Below are 6,143 nucleotides of genomic sequence, written 5' to 3'. Positions count from 1 at the left end.
GCTACGATGTTTGGGGAGTGCTGGCAGCTAACATTACATTAGCAAGCTAGACCACATCGTAGAAATTACATGAATAAAACAATTTCACATTTTTCAGAAATTATTTTTCCCACCTTGGTTAAATGAAACGGAAAACACTGCCTGCTGTTCACATTCCTCCCTCTCAGTAGGCAGCAGAGCCGTAAAATTCTTTGCAGTTGTGACATCACGCTAATTTGTTGTTCTGCCATTTTGGCTCCATATGGCTCTGGCAATGTATGATCGTATCTTCCACGTGTCGCGTGGCTTGCAGTTGCGGCATGTCTTACATTATAGTTACAGTGTGTTACCAGATATTTTATTTTTTGTTAGCTAGCTATAACATTAGCTGCCTTGTCTAGCTAAATTCTCTGTTACTACCAAACAAACATTTACTAGCTTTTCATTTTGAAAATCTGACAATTTCATTTCTTATTTCACCTTGAGAATCTATTTCATAGGGTTCTTAAGTATTATCGCTGTCATCAGAATCACTGTGTTGGCATATAACAGGGCGGCCTGTAGCGTAGTGGTTAAGGTACATGACTGGGACACGCAAGGTTGGTGGTTCTAATCCCGGTGTAGCCACGATAAGATCCGCACAGCCGTTGGGCCCTTGAGCAAGGCCCTTAACCCTGCATTGCTCCAGGGGAGGATTGTCTCCTGCTTAGTCTAATCAACTGTATGTCGCTCTGGATAAGAGCGTATGCCAGTAATGTAATGTAATGTGTAATGTGTGATTGGTCATCAGAATCACTGTGTTGGCATATGTGATTGCTCATCAGAATCACTGTGTTGGCATATGTGATTGGTCATCAGAATCACTGTGTTGGCATATGTGATTGGTCATCAGAATCACTGTGTTGGCATATGTGATTGGTCATCAGAATCACTGTGTTGGCATATGTGATTGGTCATCAGAATCACTGTGTTGGCATATGTGATTGGTCATCAGAATCACTGTGTTGGCATATGTGATTGGTCATCAGAATCACTGTGTTGGCATATGTGATTGGTCATCAGAATCACTGTGTTGGCATATGTGATTGGTCATCAGAATCACTGTGTTGGCATATGTGATTGGTCATCAGAATCACTGTGTTGGCATATGTGATTGGTCATCAGAATCATTGAATCATATGTGATTGGTCATCAGAATCATTGAATCATATGTGATTGGTCATCAGAATCATTGAATCATATGTGATTGGTCATCAGAATCATTGAATCATATGTGATTGGTCATCAGAATCATTGAATCATATGTGATTGGTCATCAGAATCATTGAATCATATGTGATTGTGAGAACTAAACGGGTGCAGGACGAGTCGTGACTGGAAAGAAATGGAGCGTAGAGAGGCAAAGATTTCATTGTAACCCTTTTAAATCTGCCCCACTTTTCATTCACCGTCCTTTAATCCAGAACTTACACCGAGTCTACATAACTTAAAGGATGTGATCAAATTTAAGTAGGTACACCTAAAATGAAATACCCTGGACTTAGCTCTGGCTCTTTATCCAACTAAATCCAGAGTGGCAGTGAAACCTAAACTTCTTCTGACAACATGCTGTTTGGTCAGCTGTCTCATGTCATTCATAGTACCCAAGGCACTCCAGCCAGAATTGGGGTGACAAGGGGTGTGTTCCAAGACTCAAATATTACATTAAAATATCAGACCCCTTAATTCAGATATGACCGCATGTTAGGAATCAATCTAAAGCACTGAAAAATATATTTTATTATTTAAAGATCATGCACATACGCACATTGAACACTAGGTGTCAGCATAGTCGCAGTCTAGTTTTTACAACATGCACAAGCCTGTCCTACCATCAGCCCATGTTATTTTCCCACCACCACCTCCCCATACTGGAGAACTTTACTTATTTATTTATTGACAAATAATACATAAGGCTATCTGACGTCGCTCTGACATTATCATTTTAACCGATGCATTTGAAAAACTGACACACGATCGACCCGCCTGCTAGAATGTAAACTACAGGGATTTAACTACAGACTTCTGACACTGCACAGTGTCAATGTGAATGTAAATCTTGAAATTGTCAATGAGGCTATTATCTAACAATGTTGACATTTAACAATTAAGATGGCCCAAGATAAAGTTTGAAAATGCTATTAAATTTGTAAGTACTCCAGTTGAAAAAAAAAAAGATACAACCCTTAGCAGTCATAACCAGTATCGGTTACACCAGGGGTGTCAAGTCCTGCAGGGCCACAGTGTCTGCAGGTATTTGTGGTTTCCTTTCAATTAGCAGGCAATTGACATCTTCAGAACAAGATGTGTGGATTTTTAGCCAATGAAAGACTTAAATTCATCACTCGTGAAACACCAAAAAACAGCTGCAGCCCTCCAGGACTGGAGTTTGGTTCAAAGTAAACATTGTGCGCCCTTTTGATTTAAATTTGCTTTTTCAGAAATGAACGTAACATCATGCCGTGGTTGCATTAAGTTAGTTAACCGCTCTGGACATGCAAAATTTATTTTCATGGAGACAGCTAACCTTCTAGTCCATACAGGTCAATTTAATGCTTTAAAGTTTTCATTGAGTCTAATTATTTTGAACTATTGTCTTTTATTTGCCATCACAACTCTTTACATTTAAAACATTCAATTTATTAAAAAACGAATTGCAAAGCAAAGTCAAATTCAATTTAGGGCAAATTATGTAAACTAAATATATAAGCAATTCAAACCAAATGCAATCAAATGGAGTAAATTAGGCCCCTAAACACAGTAATTCAATAATAAAGCGATTAAGTGATTAAGTATAACTTAATTAACAAAATAATTAATAAGTAATCAAATCTTTAATCAAAAGAGATGATAATAATTCTAGGCCAGTGTTTAAAGAGTCTATGTCCATGAGGACAGGGTTTCTTGTCTTACCAGTCCTCTAAGAGCCTGTGTTTAAAGAGTCTATGTCCATGAGGACAGGAAGAAAGAAAAGCAGGGTTTCTTGTCTTACCAGCCTGTGTCCCATTTCTCTCTCGCAGCGTCCTGTTCGTATTAAAACCCACAACAGCGCCATCTTGGAGGAGATTTTGTATTCTCCTCCTCAGAGTGACGAGGTCTACTGTTGTCTTTTGGAAGACCTTGATGTTTCTGGTCTCCCTGCTTTATGATGTTTATGTTTATCTTTATGATGGGGCGACATGGCTCAGGCAGTAAGAGCAGTCGTCTGGCAGTCGGAGGGTTGTCAGTTCGCTGTGTCGAAGTGTCCCTGAGCAAGACACCTAACCCCTAAATGCTCCTGACGAGCTGGTCGGCGCCTTGCATGGCAGCCCATCGGCGTCGGTGTGTGAGTGTGTGTATGAATGGGTGAATGAGAAGCATCAATTTTACAGCGCTTTGGATATAAATGCCAACCATTTACCATTTACCATGTTGACAATCCTCCACTGACGCTGGAGCTCAGCTGACGCTGGAGCCCCCTGCAGTCAGGGACGATCTCGGCAGCAACATGTTTGGGGAGACAAGAAGAAACAAGGCCCCGGCCCCTCCTGGCCACGGAGCACCCCCAGGACAGCATTTGTGGGGGTAGTCAGAGCCAGGGGTTTCCTGTACATAAAGGACCTGGTGGGGAGACTATCAATAAAATATATGTTCTATCACTAAACGTCCAAGGTCTTAATTGACAATATAAACGTGCATGTGTAGGCTTACTAGAGTTACTGCACAGGATATAGATGTGGTGCTGTTACAGGAGTCTCACCCTTCTTCAAAGGAGGTACAAATGCTACAGAACTGGCACTATAAGCCAATTGTTGCATCAGGAGATGGCTCTAGATGAGGGGTTGACAACCCTGGAGAGCCATAGGGTGAGCTGGATTTTGTTTTCACCTTATAATCAGCGACCGATTCAGAACCAAGAAACCAGGTGAGGTGAGTTAACTGTGTAATAAATTGCAATTAAGTGTAACAACGAAAGCCAGCACACCCTGCGGCTCTCCAGGACCAGGCTTACCGACCCCTGGTCTAGATCAAAAGGTGTTATAGTTTTGATTAAACGGAACGTAGCATAACAGCTGAGAGAATCTGTTCAGATAACAGCGGTAGATTGGCTTTCTGTGGGGTTTCCATAGAAGGGAAAAATATTGCATTAATTAGTATTTATGCACCAACAATATTCAACCCTTTATTTTTCCCTTGTTAACCAAAGAGTTGCTGATATTAAATTAATATTCCTTGATTATCGGATCTGATATGAATATGTTCCATAATAGGAATCTAGACCATTCAACTAAAAAGGTTTTGAATACCACATCTTCTCAGGTTTTTTGTTAGAGATCTGAACTTCATAGACATGGCGTGTTCAGAATCCAACTGCCAGAGACGACAGTTACTATTCTCTCCTCACCAGATTTCAGTTCTACAGCAGATCATTTTCTCCCAAGATATTTATCAGACCGTGATGTCATTCTAGCCACATTCCTTCTAGCAGGGTAGACCCACTAGGTGGAGGTTCAACACTTCTCTTCTTCAAAATGAAGAATTTCTCTCTCAGCTTGAACAAAAACTTGTACAATTTTTCATATTTAAGAAAAATAAAGACCACCCACCATATTTTAAAATACATGGCATCTAATCCAATATCAACTTCACCACCTAAGGGAACGGTCTCATTTTTATATGATCGTCTTCCTACTTACACCTCTGCAATACCCTGTGGGTTTAAACTCTGGGAAAAGGATTTGGCACAGAGAGCAGAAATGGTAGACTGAAAGGCTATTTGGGATAATGTCTATGGTGCATCAAAAAACCATAGTTATCGGTTTATTCACAGAATATACATTCATCGAGCACTTTATTAGGAAACATTTTGGGGCCACGGTGACACACAGCTAAAGTAACTGACCTTGATGCTGCATCAGTTAATTGCAGTTGCACACCGAGGACCAAGTTAAAACACTAATTGGATTAGGATTGGATTAAATGACTGGGACAGGCAAGGTCAGTGGTTCTAATCCCGGTGTAGCCACAATAAGATCCGCACAGCTGTTGGGCCCTTCAGCAAGGCCCTTAACCCTGCATTGCTCCAGTGGAGGATTGTCTCCTGCTTAGTCTAATCAACTGTACGTCGCTGTGGATAAGAGCGTCTGCCAAATGCCAATAATGTAATATAATTAATTGTCAAGTGTTTATAGACAAGCTTATACAGTTTAAAGCATTTTTTATCATGAAAAAACTGGTTTAAGTAGGTGGTTTTAATGTTGTGGCATGTACGAAAATAATATTCTCATGCATCAAGCAATTTCCAAGCAATCATAGCCTATTGCATTATTTTCAATTTTCAACACCATATTGTACCCAGTTCAGTTGAGTTCAGTTAAGTTAGTGGTGCTATTTTATAGATCTTTCATAGTCAGTCCTAACCTCTTCCTTGGTTTTGTGGTACGTGATGTGAATGTGTAAAACAAAAATAGATTGTGATAGTGTGATATCTGCCACTGCTAGACGAGGCGAGCAGGCTTGTCAACCAAGAAGTGTCCGACTGCAATCGGCTGTTTTCGAGGCGAGCCGAAAGTAATCTCAAACAAGCCTATTGTCTCTGCGAGCCTAAAAGCACACGTGGTCTACTTTCAATGTGACGCAATACAATGGGGAATTTTGGGTAGTTGCTCGAAAGCAACGAAGGACAACTCGGGCATTATCACGTGATTAACTTGAAACGGTCTCTTTAAAAAAAGCTAATTCTACTACTACTAGACCTACTAATAATTTTGGATCAGTGTTTGCTTTTATCACATTTCATAACCTGATTTTAAATGGGCTGTAAAAAAATGTTTTTTACAAATTTGTCAGATTTGATTGATGGTTGGCTACACAAATGTTATGAGAATTTCTACTTGCACAACTGAACATTTAATAGGCTACTTTGATTCATTCTGATTCAGTTTAGCATAACAAACCTTTCTTCAAGGCATTTCCGTCGCTGTAATTGGCCTGCATAAAAACAATACTGCTCTTTTCACACCATGTCTAATAGATTGGGTCTCATTCCAGAAACAGGCATATGATTCGATTTCACCAACTGTACAAAGCTTCCCATGCACATTTTAATTGTCACACCACGATTTTTAACAACCACATTGGCTAAG

The sequence above is a fragment of the Conger conger genome, chromosome 12 (genome assembly GCF_963514075.1).
Source record: "Conger conger chromosome 12, fConCon1.1, whole genome shotgun sequence".
In the NCBI taxonomy this organism is placed as follows: Eukaryota; Metazoa; Chordata; class Actinopteri; order Anguilliformes; family Congridae; genus Conger; species Conger conger.
This window is presented reverse-complemented; position numbering follows the sequence as displayed.